The sequence below is a fragment of the Vicia villosa genome, linkage group LG6 (assembly GCF_029867415.1).
Source record: "Vicia villosa cultivar HV-30 ecotype Madison, WI linkage group LG6, Vvil1.0, whole genome shotgun sequence".
Lineage (NCBI taxonomy): Eukaryota > Viridiplantae > Streptophyta > Magnoliopsida > Fabales > Fabaceae > Vicia > Vicia villosa.
This window is the reverse complement of record NC_081185.1, coordinates 19,040,818-19,066,140: the sequence shown is the minus strand read 5'-3', so window position 1 is coordinate 19,066,140 and position 25,323 is coordinate 19,040,818. Positions and strand designations below refer to the sequence as shown.

Below are 25,323 nucleotides of genomic sequence, written 5' to 3'. Positions count from 1 at the left end.
TGTAAATGCACAAGGATATTATTGGAGTTACTAAGGAAAAATCATACGCAAACACTAAAAACCTATCAGAAACCTATTTTGATTTGTTAAAACCACCTAAAAATGTTCTTAAGGCTTAGCTATAATCGATTATTTCAATTTGTAATGATCACAATTGATTGGAACAAGTCTCTTAATAGTTGGCAACGACTAGAAATCAAAACATTTTATTTTTGGGACAAATAATCGATTAGCATAATCGATTAAGTGAGTTATTTCGCCCATGAAATGTTTTCACACTTAATCCTCATTTGAGCCTTTAAATATAGAGTTTATCAACCATTTCATACAACTCTGAAAATGATCTTTGATCATACTTACTCACTCTCTCATATTTTTCTATAAATATCTCTTGAAATTTTACCTTAGTGCTTTTAAGAGTATTCTTGTGCTTAGTAGGGATCTTTGTTGTGAGTGAAAGACATATTTGTAATTTACCCAAGAGTATATTATCTCTTGAGTGGATGAACTTGATTACCTTTAGTTTGAAGATGCTAATGAGGACAAGTTCGTTGGATGTGGAAGAGAACGTTGTTAGGGTTTTGTTAAGATAATGACGGTTATTCTGAGGGAAAGGTTGATAACTTCACTTATATATATATATATATATATATATATATATATATATATATATGTATATATATATATATATATATATATATATATATATATATAAGTAAAACTTATCATCACGATTGTTAAAATAAATCGTGATAATATGTAGGTGTTAATCACAATAGTTTCTGGTATTAAACGTGATTATAAGTATTTTTTATTTTAATAAATTTATAAGAGTATAATGACAATCCCTTTTTGTAACGAAAAGAAAAAAAAATTATTAGTGTTGAGAGTCAAAGCAAGTAACCTTTAATATATCATAAGAATTGTGTTGAATGACTGTGATTAAATATATTTTAATAAAATATTAAAAATTAATGTGAGCAAATATCAGTTATTACTACAGTTATTTAGAAATCGGTAATAATATATATTTTTATCAAATATATATTTTACTAGATTACCGACCCGTGCTTCGCACGGATATGTTAGAAATAATTATTTAATAATAGTTGATATTTATTTGTTATTTGCATAAAATTATTTTATACATCAAATAGATTATATTTGCAAGTATACTATTAATTATTTAGAATGTATAAATTAGAAGAAAGAAAAATTAAGTAACTAAAGAATATTATTAAATATTTCTTTGTAAACTACATTTGATGTTGTATCTATATCTTCACCTTCATCATTAGTCACCAATATCTTCAACCCTTTTTTTGAAGTGACCCGTGATATGGCAACATATAGTTGTCCATGAGAGAAAATTGGTTGTGGTAGATATACTCCAACATGTCTGAGTGACTGTCCTTGACTTTTATTGATAGTCATTGCAAATGAAACAGCTAAAGGAAATTGGCGCCGTTGGAATTTGAAAGGGATTCTCTTATCAGAAGGAGTCAGTGATAACCTTGGAATATAAACTTTTTGACCAATATTGCTTCCTGAAATGACCTTTGCTTCAACGACATATTTTCCCATTTTTGTAATTATTAATCGTGTTCCATTACACAAACCTAAAGATTGTTCAATATTTCTCAATAACATTACTGGTACTCCAACTTTTAATCTTAACTTGTGATTTGGAAGTCCAGAAGAAATAATTGTGTTCAAAAATTCAGGAGTGTGTATATCATTTGGGATGTCAACATCTGAGTTTTTATAATACGGAGAATCAAAACTCAAATATATTATTTCTTTTCCACTTACTAAATCCAGCATGTAATCATTGATTGAGTCAACAATTGTATTCTTAGGAGCTAATATAGCCCTATCTTGAAAAAATGTCTGGTCACTCATATTTTGGAAAAGATTTGGATATGTGTTTTGAACAATAGCGGCAAGTGGATCACCAAAACTTGGAATTAGAAAATTGTTTGGTATATTGATTGTGATATTTTCATCATTAGTTTCTCCAATACTTCCATCACCAATTCCCAAAATCCACCGAGAAAATTCCGTTCTTTCTTCAATATCAGACGTTGAACTTCCAGTTAGAAGTCTCATGTTTGTAGTTAATGTAAGAACTTCACAAAAATTCCAAAGATAGGAAGAATTGATAGTAGCATGAACAACGTCTTATCTAGTTCCTTTAGGTATGACAGGAAGGATTTGGCGAAAATCTCCACCCAAAACAACTACTTTTCCACCAAATGGGATATCTAAACTTCCATTATTATAAGATCGAAGAATATCCCTTAAAGTGCGATCAACAACTTCAAAACAATGCTTATACATCATTGGTGCTTCATCCCATATGATCATCTTTGCCTTGGCTATTAAATCGGCCAAATCACTTTTTGGAGTTATTTCGCATGTTGAGCATTCATCAACATTTATAGGTATGCAAAACCTTGAGTGTGCAGTTCTCCCTCCTGGAATAAGCAATGCAGCTATCCCACTTGAAGCTACAGTTATAACAATCTCACCCTTTGATCTTAATGCTGCAGACATTGATCTCCAAATATAATTTTTTCCAGTTCCTCCATATCCATAAAGGAAAAAAAATCCTGGTTTATTTTCATTTACCCTTTTCATGATACGATCATATATTCCTTTTTGTTCAACAGTCATTGTTGACATTAATATACGATGCTCCTCAACCAAAGATTTTCTGTCATAGTTCAACTCATCATAAATCAATGTATTATTTCTCTTGGGTATTAATGACACATCTGCTTGAGGCATTTCAGGATAATCTTCCAAACTCTTGTTATTAATTTGTAAGAATGTCTCTATTTCAGCTAAAGCGTAGCTTTTCAGTTGATCGGGAGTCAAGACCAGATATATAATTTTAATGGAATATGTAATTAATTAAAAGAAATTAATTATTAAGCACAAAACATAATACATACAAAAATAAAAAGTGCAGTTTAAATTAATATGCAAATTACCTTCAATGTGCAAAAGGCGTCGTTGCTTATGTAAAATATCATCACACAAATACTCCCAAGTGTTATTCCAAACAAAATCTGGGCGAGATATTTGCTTTGACAATAATAAAGTTGCAAACAATAGGCGCAAATATTCTCCTGTACCCTATTGGCTTGCCTCCACAATTGCATCTATGTATTCCTTATCATCATCCAAAAATCCCAATGCATAGCAAGCCTCCTTAAAAGTCTTCTTTGTATCATTATTAACTGTTTTTATTTCTTCAAAAGATGTAGGACCCTTCACATAATTTAGCAAAGTTCTCAAATAAAATATCTCACCAGATCCAGGGGGAACAAAATGAAGTCTTCCAATTGCAAATCCTTGTTTTCGTGGAGCCCATTTATGTTCTTCAACTTTCCACACAAACTTTGTTGGAAATTGACTGTATGTAAGATTTTTTGCTTCAGGATACATTTTGTTGGCATCCATCCATGCCAAAAATTTTGTACAATGAACATATTTTTTGTTCACAACATCCTAAATGCCAGCATAATCATCATATATCACATGTTGCTCATTCTTTAAATGAAAATTTAGTCGTTCCACTGATGGTTCTCTATAATTAATATCAAAAGAAAATATTCTCCAAACAGCTTCACATGCTGACAAATATCTACAGTCGTAGTACATCTTTATTTCATCCAAACAATCAGATTTATTTTGCTCATTTCCAGTGCTATAAAAGGCAACAGTGACTCGATCATGCCCTTTGTTGACATATTTAAAAAGATATTTAATTGACCGTGACTGATTGCACCACTCCACATTTATATGAGCATTATACTTCAATAACAAATGTTTATTATAAGGAACCACAAACCTGTTATCTACAAATGAGTCACCTTTTTGAATAAACACATCATTGTCTCTCCTTTTATATACCGGATATCCATCTTCATCAATAACGGTAGAATCAGCAAATTTTTTTGGAAAATGTTTTGAACAATTTCCATTATGCATGCATGGAGATTTTTTATTTTGAGCGCCGCATGGACCATGAATCATCAATGAAGATACCACTTTAAACAACTCAGGCTCTTTATCTTTATCTGGAATCTCGGCAGATATTATTTTGTCAATATCATTAGGACAGACACACTTATAATTAGTTTGAAGAAAAACCAATATGTGAGCATGTGGGAGTCCACGCTTTTGAAACTCAATAGTGTATATTACTGCAAGTTTGAAGTAAATAAGTTCAATTAATATTAAATGTTAGATAAAAATACATTTGAGTAATAATTATATAAAAAATATTAGATGAGGAATGAAAGTACATATAAGGTTACCTGATTTGACTTTTCCAAAAATAGTGCCTTTCTTCAGTCAAATCCACATTTTCCTCAGTCATCCTATTGAATTAAATTGTTAAATATCTACTTATAAAGCAAAGAATAATAAATGACAGGTGAATTGAAAAACAAATTTACCTCAATTTATAGTCGTTAATAGCAGGTATATCAACATTCAACAACATTTTTGTTCCAAAAAATGAGTTAGACACACCCATTTTGCCTATGTTAAAATAAGAATATCACTTATTATATTATTCATTTATATATAAAGTTGAAATGTATTAAATAGTAAATATATATATTTATAGTCGTACCGTAATATTTCTTCAACTTGCAGATTTGCAGTATGATGATGACACTATGTGAAGAGTCATGTTTTTCCAAAAATTGTTCCATCATTTCAGCAAATTCACTGCACAAAGTACAATGAATTTTATTGTTACTGCATTATATATGAATGAAATTATATTATTTTACATGGTTATAATACACGATAATAAAAAAAAATAGTTATTCTCCATATAAAAAACTCACTCCAAATCTTCAAGTGTAATATCCATAACTTTGCTGCCATTTTTTTCGATTTCTTTGATATTGTTTTTCTCTACGACATGGCCAATAATATCTAATAAACAAATTTTAAAAAATTAATATAAGTTATAATTTAAGGATATGAAAATATTATATCACACAAATAATAATAAATCTCACCTAGTAATTTATCCTCTTTTGTTGAAGACAGGATATCAAGAAATGACATAAATTCAAAATGATGAATAGGTATTTCCGGGGCATTCACTTTGAATAAATTTGTAGATCCCATAAAATTGAGCTTATACTTATGGTTTGTGGTTCTGAATGAAACATCATTCAGAGCAACCAAAAATTTTTCAAAAACATACGTAGAACCTTCTAAAATTTTATCCTTAAATTGTGGCATGAGATTTTTTCGAATTGTTGCATGAATTTTTCCACACTGTTGATAAATAAAAGGAAAAATAAACATGTTAGTATATATATATATATATATATATATATATATATATATATATATATATATATATATATATATATATATATATATATAATAAAAGATTTTTTTAGATCATATAGAGTAATTCAAATAATACCTTTTCATCCAATAAGAGCATATGGAGACTTCCATTCTCTGCTGAATTTATGCGATCCGGTATAATCCAAAGATGAATTACTCTAACCTTCAAATTAATTTCAATTTTGCCACCACAAATTTGAGCTACAGGAGTTATCATGGAAGGGATATCTACAAACAAAAAACATAAATTTAATTAGGTAAAAAATTACATTACAAAATATAGTAAAGTGATTGAAGAGTGAAAAATATAGTAGTGCATGTATAAACCCATATCAAATTTGGTTGAATGAAGAGTGAAGAGTGAAGAATGAGTAGTATGTGTTGTTATTGAAAAAAGAGATTTTGTTTTGTTTTTTAAAGAATTTTAAGTTGCTTATATTATAAAAGAAATGAAATATAGTAATAATTGTTACTAATTTTATGTTTAGTAACTGAAATAATAAATTAATTATAATAGTAACTGAAATATATAAATAATTAATTTTATTATTTTTTAAAGTTTATAAGTTTTGAATTTGCAAATTTGTTTTTTACGGTAAAAAACAAATTGAATGCCTTAAACAAATTGAATGCCTTAAATTGAATTTGCAAGATTGCTAATTTAATGCTTTAATTTTATATTAAAAAAATTATTGTCAATTTAATGCGTTGGTTTTTAAATATCATTCTTAAAGTTTTGAATTTGCAAGTCTGTTTTTTACGGTAAAAAACAAATTGAATGCCTTAAACAAATTGAATGCCTTAAATTGAATTTGCAAGATTGCTAATTTAATGCTTTAATTTTATATTAAAAAAATTATTGTCAATTTAATGCGTTGGTTTTTAAATATCATTCTTAATTTAATGTGTTGATTCTATACATAATTTATATAAAAATAATTATCAATTTAATGCGTTTATTTTATACAAATGATTATGATTTATTAAAAGTAGTAATTTATCTTCTAAATTTTTATTTTGAAAATGTATTATTACTTTAAAAAAAAAATAGTAAAAAATGTGGGTATTTCAAATAATTATAACTTATTTTTATATTAAAACATAACTTAAAAAAGAATAATTGATGTCAATATAGTAAATATTTTTTAATTGTCATGAAATCATAATAGGAAGTTTTTATACAAAATTTTTTTAATCCGTAGAAACCTTCTGTTTCAACCCCGTTTGTTTCAACCCTCTCTCTATCTGATGGTATTCTTGGCGGCACCCACTGAGTGTTTGGTCAATCATAATAGGGGCTGAAGTTAGTTCTTCTTCAAGTACGATCTGGGAACAATTTTGACAGTATTACTCCGAAGGTGCTTTCAACCACGGGAGTTTTCCTTTTGTTTTCACAGGTTTGCTTTAATTTTCGTTTCGGATTGCGGAAGTGGAAGAAGTGTTTGTTTCAACCCCGTTTGTTTCAACCCTCTCTCTATCTGATGGTATTCTTGGCGGCACCCACTGAGTGTTTGGTCAATCATAATAGGGGCTGAAGTTAATTCTTCTTCAAGTACGATCTGGGAACAATTTTGACAGTATTACTCCAAAGGTGCTTTCAACCACGAAAGTTTCCCTTTTGTTTTCACAGGTTTGCTTTAATTTTTCAGAGTTGTTATTATTCTGAATTTTATTTTTTTTATGGTTTAGTATTTTTTTTTTAATATTTAATTTTATTGAAGTGTGAATGTTTTGAAATCAGGAGTGAAATCTATTTTCATTGATCTGAATCAAAGGAAGATAATAGTTGTTGCTGTGAATCCTATGAAATCTATCCTTAGAGAAGGAAGAAGTACTCAAAAAATCAGAAGCGTCAGAATGCTCCTTTCAACATCAGGAATTCGCGCAGAGATCACATCACTAAAGTAATATAGATTGTCCTCAATTTCATCTACAGCCGCCGTAATGGTAGCCTTTGAGTATGGGCCTGAATTTCTGTCTCAGCAACCATAATATTTTATTAATATTATTATTATTATTATTATTATTATTATTATTATTATTATTATTATTATTATTATTATTATTATTATTATTATTAGGTGTATGACATGTAGGTTTTATTCTCATGAATTAATATTATTATCAAGGTTTTATTCTCATGAATTATTATTATTATTATTATTATTATTATTATTATTATTATTATTATTATTATTATTATTATTATTATTATTATTATTAAGTTTTATTCTCATGATGACACGTGGTCTAGATTGTTGTTAGGATGACATGTGGCTAGGGTTGCCATCATGACATCTTTACATTTATATTAAGTAGATAGTAATGGGGGATGGTTTCCATTTTATACATGGGTGTTAATCAATTATTTTTCCTGATAATCTCTTTTATAGAAAACGGTAATAATATACTCTCTCCGTCCCACAATGAGTGATCCATTTGGAATAATATGATATCCCAAAATGAGTGATCCATTTCAGTTTCCAATACATTTTTTTCAATTTTACCCTTTAATTAGTAAAAAGTTCACAATTCCCAATACATGATAAGGGTACTATAGTATAAACAATATTCTCTCTTTTATTTTCTTACACTTTTCTTAATCTGTGTGAAATAGTGTGCTGGATCACTCATTGTGGGACAGATGGAGTATATTTTTATCAAATATATATTTTATAGTAGTGGGGGATGGTTTCCATTTTATACATTGGTGCTAATCAATTATTTTGCCTGATAATCTCTTTTATATTTTCTCATTTCGTTATGTCTTCTCATTCTTCTGACTTTTCTTTTTTTAGTTATACAAATCCAACATTACCAAACGTTTACCAACATAAATAACTAACTAGAAAAGAAAAACACTACAAAATGAAGAAAATAATCAAATCAAATAATGAATCAAAAGTCAAATTTCCTACCATAACTATCATAAACATCCACCATGTATTTCATTATCTAAAATACATTAATTTATTTATTAAGATAAAAAATTAAGGCTTAGATTCCATAAATTCATTACATATCTATGGTCCTTTCCCATACTCTTAATGCTTCCCATTTCACACCTTCTCATATCTTCATAAATATTCATCATTTATTTCCTCTTCCTTCTCTCTCTCTCTCTCTCTCTCTCTCTCTCTCTCTCTCTCTCTCTCTCTCTCTCTCATACATCACAATTTACATATATTTAATATTATATATACTCATCATATAGACCCTTTTCTCTTCCATCCTAAAGTATCAATTTTTTAAAAACTTTTGGTTCCCTTCATAAGTGGAGTGAAGAGTGTTCTTTTCCAAAACACAACAATACAACAAGGTTTGTTTCTCTTCCTCAATCTCTCCACTTCCACATTTTTTTCAATAAAATTTTCTCCTTATATATCTTTCACTCTTTTGAGCAGAAACATCAAGAAAGTGATTATGGGTCTTGGAAGATTAGTAGGCACCTTAAAGTCCAAAATAAAGTCATTGAAATTGAAGAAACCTTACAACAAGGTGGAGAAGAGTGAGAGCATGAGAGTGGAGATAAAGAGCAGAAAAGCAAGAAAGCTTATTGAAGAAACTCTCAAAATTGCTGATTCACCAAAGACAAAATCTTTCAACTTCTGATCCTAGTATCTATCTACCTTAACCTTAATCATGTTTCAAAGTATGTAACAAACCTTTTAAGGTTCTTGTCTTATTTTTGTATGTAATCTAATATAAATTTCAATAAAATAAATAATTAGTTTTCATTTTTTTTCTTCTATTTCCAAATTTTTCCATCAAAAACATGCATCCAACAATTGCTATCTTTGACTTGTTAAAATCAATTTTTGTTACTCTTATTGTGAGATTGTGAGATTGTGAGATTGATGTGAAAGATGAAAAAGTTTGTTTAACATGGTTGAATTTAGTTTGACATGCTTTATGTTTAGATAAAAATGGAAGGTGGAAAGTAAGAGACAATAAAATGGAAATGAAAAGGTAAAAAAAAGTGGAGAAAAATATTTGTTTTTTATTGTGTGGAGAGTGGATATTGATTCAGCACCGATCGTTTTCAAATTTATTGCGTATTAACATCAGGTCTGTTTTGGTTGGACCATCTAGAAAGAATAGGACAGAGGTAATTATGTCACATTAACTCCTTTTATGGTTTATTTTACCGAGTGTGAAATAAATGTGTTTGTTTTTTTTATTAATATTTCTTTGAATTAACCAACGTTATAAAAATTGAATTGAATTGGCTGTGTATAAATGTTATCAAATAACTAGATATATGGCCCGTGCGCTGCACGGGTTTGATTAGCATTTTTACCTTAATATATTTTAAATGAAAAATTTTAACATTATGAAAATACTTAATGATTTATATATAAAAAAATTCAATTATGTTTTTTAAATTTGAAAGATAAGTCATATTTACGTGAATAATGCAATATTTTAAAATAGTGTTATATTAAATTATTTGTATATATTATTTGTCATTAATCATTAAATTTAAAATACGTATAAAAGTAGATAAATTTAAATTTCAATTATTCAATTATAACATTATATTTAATTTTATTTTGCAATTTTATTTTCTGTAAATAATTATATAATTTAAAAGGATATATAGAGATAGTTAATAATTATTATCATATTAATAACAATAGTATAATAATAATAATAATAATAATAATAATAATAATAATAATAATAATAATAATAATAATAATAATAATAATAATAATAATAATAATATAATTTATACAATTTAATTGATGTGTAAAATAAAATAGAAATTATACCTATTAAACTAAAAAAAATTCTTAAATTTTCACTGTTATTACAATATTTTATCCTTTATGTGCAATTAAATGTAATTTTTAGTATATTAATATAATAAATATTTGAAATAGTCAGTAATATGCTTTATCAAAGAAAAGAGCACTGAAATAAAAATTATGTAAATTAAATATATGTCATAAATATTAATAGACTATTAAGTTGGAAGTGTGAAAATTAAAGAGTTTATAATGAATATTTAATGTAATAACAGTTTTCTTTTTAATGAATTTTTAATATTGTTAGAAAATGAAGATTCTTTTAATTAATTTTTAGTACACTAAGTTAGAAATTAAAGAGTGTTTTACGGAATTTTTAATCTTAAATTTTTCATTATTTTAATTGTGAAACACTCAAAATTAATTCAATATAAATTTTTAAATAAGAAATAATTATATTCTAAAATTATATATTAAATTTAGATTTTTATAAACTCTATTTTTATTTTATTAGATACCCTTAATAATTGGAATAGGAATCTAAACATTTTTATAAGTTTTATTTTATATATTAAATTTAGATTTTTATAAACTCTATTTTTATTTTATTAGATACCCTTAATAATTGGAATAGGAATCTAAACATTTTTATAAGTTTTATTTTTCTATTTTATATTTATAATTGGAATAGAAATATATCAATAATAATAATTGTTATTATTCATAACTCATAACTCAATTATAATACATAAAATTAATAATAATAATTAAGATATTTATTAATATTTATTAATTATTTATTAATTATTTATTATAATAAATTAAAAATTTAATTTACTAAACTATATATTTGAAAAAATATTTTTATTATATTTCATAATTACAATTTTAATTATATTAAATTAAATATATTATTTAGTCACTAATAAAATTGAAACAAAATCTTCTTATAATTTTTATAACTTATCAAGATTTTATATTTTTTATTTGTATTTATTATTTTGAAAAACTAAGTAATTCAAAATTTAAATAAAAATATGAATAAGGTAGTAAATAATTTTATTCTTATTTAATTTCTTTTATTTTATACTTTTGATGAATAATAATCATTAATGTATTTTTGATGAAATAAAATTTTAGTGATTATTAAAATAAAATTCATTAAAATAATTTTTATATTTGTAATTTGTATTTATTATTTTAAAAAACTAAGTAATTCAAAATTTATATTAAAATATGAATAAGGTAATAAATAATTTATTTTTATTTAATTTCTTTTATTTTATATTTTTGATGAATAATAATCATTAATGTATTTAATTTTCTATGTTTTACTTTTTATATTGTCATAATTGCAGTGTATTATTAGAATAAAATTGTAGTGATTATTAAAATAAAATTTATTAAATATTTTATTTTTTGAATTAAAATAAAAATAATAAAGAGTTTTATGAATTTTATTATTTTTAAATATAATTGGAATTGAAATAAAAATATGAATAGTATTATTATCATTATTATTATTATCCATAACTCATAAAATATATCAATATTAAGAAATTATAATTATATCAATTTATTAATTTTTTTTTAGTATATTGATATTAAGTACATTGAAAATATGTGAGGTTAACACATAAGCATATTACTAATATTTTATAAATTGTTATTAAGAAGCATATTGTCATGTGTAATTTTTCATTGTTTATGATATCTTCAATTCTAATATTTTCAATTCTAATATTATAATTTGTAATTTATAAATTTTTCATAAAGAATAATAAATAAATTGACAAATCTTATTAAAGTAAATCCGGTGACCGCCTTAATTTAGGTCCTAAGCTTAGACCACATATAGCTAACCTTTTAATGCCTTAATTTAGATTTGTTTCTCTTGTCTTTTGAGGGCTGAATTCTAGCGATCGCCTTGTACCTTTCCTGTTTTTGAATTAATACAATTTTGATTAAAAAAAACTGGTGATTATGAAAAAAAATACATAGATAGAAGAAAATACTATGATATAATAAAAAAAATTAAGATGATGTATTAGTTGGTCATTGTCATGTATACATTCAATCATTTATATAGTGATAAAAACATTTTACTTGAATTGGTAGTAGAATTTACTTCTATTTGAAATAAGCTTTTATAATATTTGTTTAGACCTTCATATTATAGTGATCATAGATCTAGAAAACTCACAAATTGAGTTAGAGAAAAAAGTTATCATTCAATGAAAATATAATACTAATCATTATAAAAGTATAAAAATATATCTTTGCAAACATAATTAGTGCTCATGAATTTTATATTCTAAATATTTTAAATTAAGTTGTACAAAACTATTAACAAAATTAATAAAAATGTAAGAAAAAACACACGTCATCTGTAAAAAGAACAAAAAAATAAATATAAGTATTTTTAGATGAAGAATATAATATTGGTAATAAATGATGTATTATCTAAAAAAATCCTCTACATATCTATTGTAATTATAAAGATGAATGGAAATATACAATTGATTATTATGAAGTGCATAATAAAAGAGAGCATAGAACAAATATATGCTTTCACAAAGAAGAATGAAAGAAACTGGTGTGGTGCAAATGGGTCAATATAGTTGTTATCACTTCTACGCGACTACTTATATAAGATTATGAGAAAATAGAAAATAGAAACGTTTACACATATAGAAAACATTCAATGAATTGAATTAGATATTATCAACAATTATCAATATTTAATTGAATTAAATATATTATGCACAATTATTAGTGTACGGTTACAACTTTATTTTAATTTAACAGTTATAAATTTTTATTAATTTAAAAGTTACAAATTTAACTTGACTGTTACAAATATTTTCAAATAATTAATTATCCAAATTTATTATATCAATATTTATTTAAAAAATAATCTTAAATTAATTTTTTTAAATCAATTTATAAATTAAAATTTATCATTAATATAATGGGTAAATGTATGATCATAGTTAGAAAGCAGATGAAATAGTAGTTAAAAGAATGTTGATATAAAAAAGAAAATACTAAAAACATCTAATATTTAAGTAATAGAAAAAATTACCAAAATTAATAGTTTTAATAAATAAAAAATTACTTTAATAAATGAAATATATTTAGGTTTCTTATACCTGCAAAATTATAGGCAAATACAATTTATCTCATAAATTTATTAGATATTTTATATTTGACAAAAAAAGTATTAGTTATCTCACGCTTAAAATATTTTTTTACTTTTTATTTTTATTGAAATTAATATTAAATTTAATTGCATTGCAATAATTAATAAATAATAATAATTTAGATAAATCATACTATTTTTAATAGTGATTGCTAGATATTATGTTATTATTATTATTTTATTTTATTATTATGATTAGCTAAATATGAAATTATTATTTATTATTTTTTTATTATTATATTATATTATTAATACAATGTTATTAAGTTGTGATAGTAATATTATTATTAATAGTAGTGGTTGAATATTATATTATTATTATTATTATTATTTTATTATTATGATAATTATTATTAATTTTCAAATATATAATTTATCCCAAATTTATTATATCAATATTTTATTTAAATAATAAACTTAAATTAAGTTTTTAAAATCAATTTATAAATTAAAATTTAACATTAATATAATGGGTAAATGCATGATCATAGTTAGAAAGTAGATGAAATAGTAGTTAAAAGGATGTTGATATAAAAAATAAAATACTAAAAAATATAATATTAAAGTAATGGACAAAATTACCAAAATTAATAGTTGTAATAAATAAAAAATTACTTGGTTGAATATTATTTTATTATTATTATTATTGTTATTATTTTATTATTATTATTATGATATTAGTTATATATTATATTAATATTACTATTATTAGTGATGGTTTAGTTTTATTATTATTATTATAATTATATTTATTTTATTATTTATTTTAATATATAGTTTGTATAATTAGAATTTGTATTTAGAATTATTACCAAATGACATGTGGCGAAGACTGTTACCAAGATGACATGTGGCTAGGGTTGCCATCATGACTTCTTTGGATTTATATTAAGTAGATATATGATTTAAATAAGTCTTTATATAAGAGAGCAGCGTTTTAAAAACTGGACCGGACATTAAATCGGTAAGGGTATTGGGTCACTTGTTTGTTGGCCGAACCACTGGATCATTGGTCGAACCGCATGACTAAACCGGATTAAACCGAATAACTTGATTGAATAGACCGGTCGTTATAACAAAACTATATAGGTATAAAACATGTAGAACATAATGATTCAGTCTTTACAATACATAACTGACACTTAAATTTTTTAAAAATACCATATCCTAAATAAATTTACAAGTTCATAATTTAAATTTAAATTTTAAACATAGGTATCACAATAATAAAATAGTACAAAATTATAAAGTATATATTTGCAAACAAAATTTAATCGCAAAATAATGTAATTGAATAAATTATAATAAAGTAACTTCGTTGTTTATAAAATTTAATTTCAAAGAAAAAATTATTTCAATGTTGGTATCTCCTTCTTCAATATCAAAATCATCTGCAACAAAATTAATCGTATTTGAAACATCTTTATTTTTATTTAAATTTTCTTTTTTTTCTTTTTTATTTTTTACTTTAATTTTTCATTAAAATAATTAAAATAATGATGTTTTAAGTTTTTAAAATAAAAAAAATTAAAAATGCATTTAAACCACCGGTTCTGGAAAACCACCGGTTTTGACCGGTTCACACCGGTTTAATGACATATTCGATCCAGCAATCGATTCAGACCAGTTACCTGGCCGGTTCCCGGTTCAACCGGTCCGACCGGCCGGTCCGATTCGGTTTTTAAAACACTGTATAAGAGGAATAAAATATAACGAAAAATAGTGTTCTTAATTCAAAAATTATGAATTATTGGGTATGATGAATTGTGGGTCCTCTATTCTACAGTGCCTTATGTACTGCAGCGTCTCTCGTGCCTCCTTATTATGACATTTATAACGTCCCTCACTGAAAATAGTTTGTGGTCTAGATACGTCTGCCTAATATACACAATACGGTAACATTTAGACAACATATTAGTCATAGCATGCTCCTCATCTAATATCTTCTTATGAGCTGGCCAAGGTGGATTTTCCAGAGTACCTGGTACCATATAAGGATGTGACACCCTGAAATACAATCGATGTAGCCGAATACAACACTCCACTCACTAGAAGCTAGGGTACTCTATGCCTCATTCGGTACCATATGAAAAAGATAATCATGAGACATGGTATCCATATCTCGACGTCTCATACTCGGAAGAGAGACTGTGAAGGGTCTATGGGAACAAGATGCATGTAGCTAAACTGCCTCTTGACACGCTCAGGCAAATGAGGATACGTGAAACGTGAACCGCAAGCCAACCAACTAGAGTAAAAAACAATGTCGTCCAAGGAACACGTCTCACGGTGAAGGACATACGCGTGGAATTGTATAATATCCGCTACTACCAGGAGGTCAAGATACACTTTGTATGGATGTGTCGCTTCTTTCCTTTAGAGCGAGGCGAATGCCATAGTACGTGGCATATCCTTAGTGTAGGAGAAAATACCATGAGTCAGTTTCAGATATGTATATCCGAAATATGCTCTAAGTCCTTCCTTTTTAAACACAACAACATTACATTGTTACAATCGGAGCGTCATAGTAACTAAAATTAGTACCTCATATTATCCGACAAAATGTTATGGAAATAAAAAATATGTAGACTAGAGTAAAAAAACGATATCATAATATAAAAATATTTGTTCGGATAAGTGCAAAATGTCGAAATATTACAACACTGAAAAAAGTCATAAATAAACATAGACTACTACAACTACTGACTATGTCTAATGTGAACTCCCTGCAACCTTCTCTGCCTCCTATACGCCGTCGCACCATACGCCTCACTGACCATCCTCTACACAATGGCAACCGCCTCTGGACCTCCATCCTCAATGATCCCTCTCTCCAATTCGTCATGCCCAATAAATTGTATCTGCGGGCATATCGGCAGGAGATTAGTGGCATGGTCATCTTTGACCTGTTGATTCTCTAAGAGCTCGTCGTGCGTTGGCCTAGGGGGACACCCTGGAGCATCGAGTGTCATGATAGGATGTGACACCTGATAAAACCATGTCACGTACCCATCTATACAGTTCCAGTTCTGGGTGTCCCGCATGCTCAGATACTCATCTGGCACCATGTGATCCGCCCAATCCTGAAAGATAATAGTGAGATCTCGGCGGGTAACTGGGTCGAGAGTAGCCTCAAATGGAGATCTCGGTATATCTGCACATGTCCAAACTACCTCATGCACCGCTCCAGTATATATATGACCATGGTGTTGGCCCCACATGCCAACCATCTGAAATATAATGCGATGCGATCGAATGGGACAACATCATCAAAATCACTAAAGGGCGTCCTCCTAGTGTCATCGTGAGCAGTAAGGTCGAGGGATACATGATATGGCTCCACTTTCTGATCCCCCCTATGGAGGACGTATCATGCCCCTGGGCATGGCGTCAGTGTACAACGGATCACGATCGTAGCCGTGGATGCAATGGAAGTAAGAGATGATCTAGCTCTGAAATACAAATACGATAATATGTTAGTACACGTCAATAAATAACATATTAAATGTGATATAATTAAAAATAAATGTATCATAAGGAGTGTGCAAAAGCCACTCAACTGTCTGGTCCTCCAGTTGCATGCTTCATTCAGCTTCTGGTATAGGTATACCAGAATGGCGGCCCCCTAGTTCCACTCGTGAACTGTAGTAAAATCAATAAAGTACCGGAGGTATGTTATGTCCATGTAGTTTTCACTTTTGTCGACAAAGAGAGATATGCCAACCAAGAACATGAATCAACACCGCAAGGCGCAAATTCGGTGGTACTCCATAAAAACACCATTACCCTCATCCTCTGACTCCGCTGCCGCCACCATGTGGTTCTCATAAAGCTCTTTCAGGCTTGAGAACCGGATATGCATCCCCATTAGTTGTTTTGCACTTAACATCAGCCTTATATGGATTCATACCCAAATAATCCACCATCCACTCGATGACTTCAACCCTCTGTATTCGAAAATGGTCCAATAACCTCGCTCTAATAGGCAGGTGGAGCAAACAAGCCACGTGTCGTAGTGTGACTGTCAACTCCCCAACAAGAAAGCGGAAAGACGACGTCTCCTTGTGCCACCTTTCGACAAATTCCCCCTGTATGTCGTGGCTAATAGTGACATATCCGGTACAGCATAATCTGCCAAGACCGGATCCGGCAACAACATCATTAAACCACTGAGCCTGCGGTTTAAAGAGATCATATATTTTTCTCGAATGGTTCACGGATTTTGTGGACATCCGTGCCTGTAACAACAAAAAAACAACATTGTCATATCCGCAATAAACCTTTTATATTCATTTCAACTATTTGTAATTAAAACGGTTAAATTAGAAAGTGCGATGAAAAAACAATCTCGACATTCTAAATATGTCGAGCGGCATGTTCATGATAGTATATCAAGATAAACATGTCTGAAGGCCCTCCCGGGTAGCCGCCCTCTTGTGCGTCCTGAGCATCCTCGTCGTGCTCGGGGTGAACCTCAGGTACCTCATCCTCCTCATGTACCACCTCCTCCACCTCACGAGAGAAAGACACCCGAGATAGTCGACTCCTCGGTGCAAATGAGGATCCTGTAGGCGCCTCATCCATTTGGACTCGGACTCGACCCTGTCCCCAAGTCACTCCTTGCTGCGCATAGAGCTGTCAAATGGGTCGGCCCGGCCCAGTCCGCTTCGGCCCGGGAAGCCAAAACATATAAAGGGGCTGAAGTGGGTCGGCCCGATTACTTCATGGGCTGCAAAAAATGAGCCAAGCCCAGTTACTAATAGGCCCGATGGACCTGTCAGTCATTTATTTCATTATTATAGTTTTAAATTTATAAAAATTATGTAATGGATAAAAGCTACATAAAATAAGTAGAGAGTAATAATAAACTTAGTTAAGTTATATTTAAAATATTCATCAAATCAACATCCATATATACGGATCTCACGAAGATATCTATGTAAAGTAGTGAGAAACTGAATATTATCTCTAATACTTATCAAAATTTCTCTTTATCTCATAACTATTTCTTTAACCATATCATCTTAAAACATATCTTCATTCTCTTTAAATTTTCTTTTTCAATTGAAATACTCTTAAGCAATTATACCTTAGCTCAATATTTTTCTCCAAAATTAACTAAAATTATTTTAAAATTTTATTTTTAAGGGGCCAGCCCGAAGCCCGCTTGGCCAGCCTGGCCCGACCCATGAAAAACATAAGCCCGGTGGGTTGGCCCAAAAAGATAGGATTGTGTTTTTTAAAGATTTTTTGCAGCCCGACCCACGATAAAATATAGGGCTCTTGGTCCGACCGAATGAGTCAAGCCCATTTTGACAGCTCTAATTGCGCGGCTCTCTCGCGCCGAGTGATAAGTGCCAAAATGTTGTTATTTTGAGTATATAATTGTGGCACTTATCGATTCTATTCATTCTGTTTTTGTAATAAAATCCTCACTTTTGTGTATATATTCACATTATTTAGTTTTTATATGTTTTATATACCGTTTAATAGTTTTTCCTTTGTTTTTATAGGTATTCATGCTTATTGGAGCCTCGAGGAATAAAGTGTCGAAGGCACGGCTCCGATTGCGCGATTTTGGATCAAATAAGCAAGTTTTGTGCAGAGAGCGCCGCTGAGCGGCGTGTAAGCGCGCTTTCCAGGGGCGAACCAAATTTTTCTGGCCGCTAAGCGGTGACTCTGGCCGCTAAGCGGAGGCCTGTTTACTGTTCTTGATATTTTTGTAATACGTGTAGTCCGCTAAGCGAGATTTGGCCGCTAAGCGGCCGTAGCAGAAAATGTGTTTATATTCTTTCATTTGAACCATTTTAGGGTTATGGTTTTGGAGAGTTTTTGGTTCCAACTCCATCATTTTCATTCTTAGAGTAGGATTAGCTTAGAAAACAACACCGGGTCATGCACTTGGAAGATCGGAGGTGGATTTCTCATCAACCGGAGCTGACAACCCGCGAGATGTTTGGTTTTTCTTCTCTATTCTTTGTGTATTTCTTTTGTGTTGGGTTTGTTTGTATATTTACTTGAATCTTATGTATATTTACCGATTATAATGTTATGTTTAACTTGCTTTACAAATCTGTGTTGATGTTATCCTGGATTTTTGCTCTATGCTGGGGATTTGGGGTGCTTTAGAGATAAACTTCTTGAATCCTTATCTAGGATGATAATCTGTTGGTTCTGAACTCTAGAGATAGATTTAGAGCTAGCATTCACTGTTTGTATCTGTACTTAATGCTTTCGTGTTTGAGCGGCGCGCGAGAGATCGCCGACGCGAGAATACGGATGTTCTCGCGACTTTGCGTTAGAGATAACCTTAGTTGTGAGATGATCTCGTTTGTGCTCCAGAGATGGACGCTTATGTGAGAGATATGTGATAACATAGATGAGTATCGTAGGTTGAGTATAACGGGTTGGTAAATGTATGTTTGTGAAGAGTGAATATATTTACATGCCTGATAAGTTATTTCTCTTCTAAGAATGTGTTTATTCTTTTCCTGTCTATATCTTTGTTTACTTTTTGCTCATTCAATCCCGAGCTCGAAACCATAGAAACTATTGAATGGCATCTCTCCATCTCTGTGGACGATAATTCCCGGATCAATATTTCCAATCTTTCTTTTGTTGCTTGCCCTATACTGCATTCAACAAAATGGCGCCGTTGCCGGGGATGGTTGAATTGCATCGCAATAGTTTCCGTGGTTTTGAACTTTGTATATTACGTATATATTGTATAGTTTCACGTGTATATATTTACTTGTACATGTTTACTTGTTTATGTTCACCATATAGTTACTTGTATATGTTTGCATACAAGTATACTTTGTTGGTGAATATTGGTGAAACACGTTGAGATCGGACCAGTTCGTTATTCAAAATCTTCACTTTTCAACTTGTGAATTCAACATTCACCAATTTTCTCTTTTTGTATGATAATAATTGTATTTGTTCCATACTTGTACATATGTGTTTGTTTGTGTATATAGTTGTATACTTTCGTTTTTATGTTCGTTTAATCATTGTATATATTTGTACCCGTAACGTTTGTTTACTGGTTGGTTAGGACACTTTCTTTAGGCTTGTGCGGTGAGACGTCACCATGGCATGACGAGAGGAAGCTACTTTCCAAACACCGAAACAATAAAGGCGTCGAGCTAACGACGTAAAACAAGCGCTTGTTGGGAGGCACCCCAACGGTTGTAAATGTTGTTTATATTTCTGTTTATGAGGTATTTAGGTGAAGTGGTGAGTGATTAGAACAGCTATTTCTGTTCTGATTTTTCTGGTTTTTTCTGTCATCGCTAAGCGAGCCTAGCTCCGCTAAGCGATGACAGCAAAATTCTGTCTTCTTGCTTTGTACCAGTGGGATTCCCATTCCACTTGGTTCACTCATTTTTCCCACTTTCACCAAGGCTAATTAGTAGTATATATTAGTTTTCTTTTTCTAATTCTTTTATTGGTTGTTTGTACTCAAATTTTGTTCGGTAATTCGAAGATTTTTGAGGTGATTTTCCAAAGCTTGAGTGTTTCAACCTGCGGATGTATGGTAGGATATTGTTTTTGAAGTTGTATCATTCAAGGTACTCATTTATCGCTTTCTATAGCATAGCATGTTTAGGAAACTTTTCATTTGTACAATTACCATACCATTCATTCTTTTGCATTACTTGCTTATTGATTGAATCACTTTAGTTCCCAAACCATAAATGTGAGGAAGCTTTCCATTGTTTACATATGCTGGAGGCCACAATCTTTGTTTTAACTGGATTTTATTATGCTTAATCTTTTGTTTATGTTGATTTTATGAAAGCATGAAAAGGATCAAGGCATTTTGTTTCATTTTGAGCACAACCACCATAACCAAATAGTCAATTCACCTTGTGAGTGTGTGATCATTTGTTAACCCTTTTGAGCTTTTTTGTCAATGTCCATGTTGTATTTGCTAAATGCTTATCTTTGAGTGTTTAGTTCTCATTTTTGCATGGATGATTGATTCTTTGTTTTCTTTAACCCTCAACCATGATTTTTGGTATGAATTTTTACCTTGCCTTAGAAAGTAGGGAGTATTCATATGATGGTGTGGTTGAATTCAAGTTGGGGAGAGAAATGGTTGTGTACTTATTTGGTTGTTGCTATGAGGTTGAAAAGAAAGAAAAAGAAGAAAATGTGAAAAGAAAAGAAAAAAAAAAGAGAAAAAGTTTTGAAAAATAAAAAGAAAAGAGAAGTGAATAATTGTGCTAATAAGTATTGTGATTGGTTTGAGAAACTTGTGGTTAAGGAAGAAGTTTAATCGAGATTTTGTTGTTTGAATCTTTGGTGGATTGATCACTCCCTTAGGTTTAGGCAAGTTTTTGTTTCGATTAGCCTTAGGACATATCCCTTGTTTGTTAACCAAGCCACATTACAACCTTGAAAAGCCCTTGTGATTCTTGCTTTTATATCTTCAATGTGATTTTTGGATGAATGCATAATTTAATCTTTTGTTTGCAAGATTGTTGGATGAGTGTTAAAAGCCCTTCACCTTTGTGTGTTTTTCATTCATTTATGAAATTTTTGCTAGGTGTGATTCATGATGTGAGCATGTATTGTGTTAGAATGTTTTGTATGCTTTTTGTGCTTAGGATGCGTTTCGTTTACATGTTGTCGTTGTAGGATAGTGGTAAGTACTTACTTTGTTTATACGTTTTTGTGTGAGCCATACATTTGTTTTTGGTTTTTCTAAACTTGTTGATTCACAATTCTTTGGTTTATTACTTTTGATTCTTTGATTTATTTGACATTGTTTGAGGACAAACAAAGTTTTAAGTTGGGGAGAGTTTGATAAGTGCCAAAATGTTGTTATTTTGAGTATATAATTGTGGCACTTATCGATTCTATTCATTCTGTTTTTGTAATAAAATCCTCACTTTTGTGTATATATTCACATTATTTAGTTTTTATATGTTTTATATACCGTTTAATAGTTTTTCCTTTGTTTTTATAGGTATTCATGCTTATTGGAGCCTCGAGGAATAAAGTGTCGAAGGCACGGCTCCGATTGCGCGATTTTGGATCAAATAAGCAAGTTTTGTGCAGAGAGCGCCGCTGAGCGGCGTGTAAGCGCGCTTTCCAGGGGCGAACCAAATTTTTCTGGCCGCTAAGCGGTGACTCTGGCCGCTAAGCGGAGGCCTGTTTACTGTTCTTGATATTTTTGTAATACGTGTAGTCCGCTAAGCGAGATTTGGCCGCTAAGCGGCCGTAGCAGAAAATGTGTTTATATTCTTTCATTTGAACCATTTTAGGGTTATGGTTTTGGAGAGTTTTTGGTTCCAACTCCATCATTTTCATTCTTAGAGTAGGATTAGCTTAGAAAACAACACCGGGTCATGCACTTGGAAGATCGGAGGTGGATTTCTCATCAACCGGAGCTGACAACCCGCGAGATGTTTGGTTTTTCTTCTCTATTCTTTGTGTATTTCTTTTGTGTTGGGTTTGTTTGTATATTTACTTGAATCTTATGTATATTTACCGATTATAATGTTATGTTTAACTTGCTTTACAAATCTGTGTTGATGTTATCCTGGATTTTTGCTCTATGCTGGGGATTTGGGGTGCTTTAGAGATAAACTTCTTGAATCCTTATCTAGGATGATAATCTGTTGGTTCTGAACTCTAGAGATAGATTTAGAGCTAGCATTCACTGTTTGTATCTGTACTTAATGCTTTCGTGTTTGAGCGGCGCGCGAGAGATCGCCGACGCGAGAATACGGATGTTCTCGCGACTTTGCGTTAGAGATAACCTTAGTTGTGAGATGATCTCGTTTGTGCTCCAGAGATGGACGCTTATGTGAGAGATATGTGATAACATAGATGAGTATCGTAGGTTGAGTATAACGGGTTGGTAAATGTATGTTTGTGAAGAGTGAATATATTTACATGCCTGATAAGTTATTTCTCTTCTAAGAATGTGTTTATTCTTTTCCTGTCTATATCTTTGTTTACTTTTTGCTCATTCAATCCCGAGCTCGAAACCATAGAAACTATTGAATGGCATCTCTCCATCTCTGTGGACGATAATTCCCGGATCAATATTTCCAATCTTTCTTTTGTTGCTTGCCCTATACTGCATTCAACACCGAGCTGAGGCTGTCTGTGTCTGCCTCCCCTGTCTAAGTCGATAGGTCGGTGCCTGTTTGTCAGCCATTTTCCTGAAAAATTGTCACTAGTAAGAGTATGATAAAAACAAATTTGAAAATTAAAAAAAAAACAACTCAGAGCCAATTTCGGAAGTGCATATCCGAAACTGGTCAGAGGTGATTTCGGATATGCACTTCCGAAATTACATGCGAACGGCCATTTTTGGCAGACTTCCATTTCTTATCCTAACTCATCCAAAATCCAATTTTTTTCCATCTTAAAACTATCATTGAACTACAATAACTTCAACCTACAACATTATCCTAATTTCTAACAGCCATAATAACATTTCGAAGCTAGAGTGGAAAGTTATGGAAACTTACAATTTCTTGAAGTTTTGAGTACAACTTTAATAGAGCTTTGAACCTCTAAGAATGCTTGGATGGGAGTTGTAGAGTAGGAATGCTTTGAATAGAATTTGGTACAAATGGCTTTGAAGTAAAAAATTTGTATTTAAGAGAATAAAAACAGAAGGAGGAGGTTGTTTGTGTTTTGTGAAAAACCCTAGAATATTTTGGATATGCATATACGAAGACATTTTTTTAAAAAAAAAGGTGATTTCAGAGATGCGTATCTGAAGACACCTTTTTTTATAAAAAAAAAAGTGATTTCAGATATGCATATCCGAAATAAAGGGGTATTTTGGGGTTTTCACCGCTGGTATGTGAGTATGTATATGGGTGCAATGAGAATTTCCCTAATATGAATTATGGGTTTAGTTACAGATGTGGGTTTCCCTTGAGTTTCATGTTGACTGGCCACATCAACTTTGACTGAATCCTCTTGTAATGGATCCAGACGGAAATGGGACATAGCTAAAGCGTGTTCTTACCCGATTTCTTCCTTCAAACATTGAGTAAACATGTTCTCCTCAACAAGTAACCTTCTTGTTACCTCCTCTTCATTCTTTGTCTGAGAAGCCGAAGTAACACTAGACTCCTTCACCTTCTCTGCCGCAATTCCAAGAGCCATATTTTGAATATGTTGTTTTCCATTTTTGGCCACGAAAATCAATTGAGACAGATCTGGATTGAAATTCGGAGATAAATCCTTGGTTATAATGGTGTTGTAGTATAGTTGAAAAAAACTACGAGGATGTTTTATAACTTAGAAGTTTGTGAGGTCGTAGAATAAACAATAATTTTTTTTATTAAGAAGAAATATATCTTAAGTTTTAATACCGACAAAATGTACTTTTCAAACAAGAATTAAAAATAAAAAATAGTCAACAACATGTATTTTTTTTAACCAGATGATTTTATAAAATCGGCTTCAATTCTTTAATTCAAATAGATTTGAACTATTCAATCCAATTTTTCTGATTTTACATTGGTTTTGGCCAACAACAATTTTGCCAGGTTGGTCAAGCCAAACTCAGTCTCGATTTATGGCTCAATCGGTCAAATCAAATGATCCGGTCCAATTTTTAAAACATTAGTTTTAATCCTCGACTTTTGGAAAATACATTTTAATAATCAATTAAAAATTAAATAAAATTTGATCATGATTATTGTAGCTAAAATTTAAAAATTAGGGTTTTTTTAGCAATGTGTTTAACTAAAATTCAATAACTACTTATTCTCTCACTTAGTTGAAATGGAAGAAAAAAAATCTGTTTTTTCTCAAACAGGGAAATAATGTTTTTGTTCTTATTATTAGAAAATGAGAAGTGTGACATATTTTCTGCATGCATGTATATAGACGTATTAAATTCAATGGTTGAGAATTTTCTAAGTCTCATCAGTTTTGGTAGTGGTTAATGGTTAGAGATAGAATTAATGATCCTATCAAAGAAAAAACGCATTATAATTA

General features: G+C 29.9%; 1 pseudogene; it reads right to left on the bottom strand.

The window, feature by feature from the left end:
* Window positions 1-1,224: 1,224 nt before the first annotated feature.
* Window positions 1,225-5,719, bottom strand: LOC131613312 (uncharacterized; annotated as a pseudogene).
* Window positions 5,720-25,323: the final 19,604 nt, after the last annotated feature.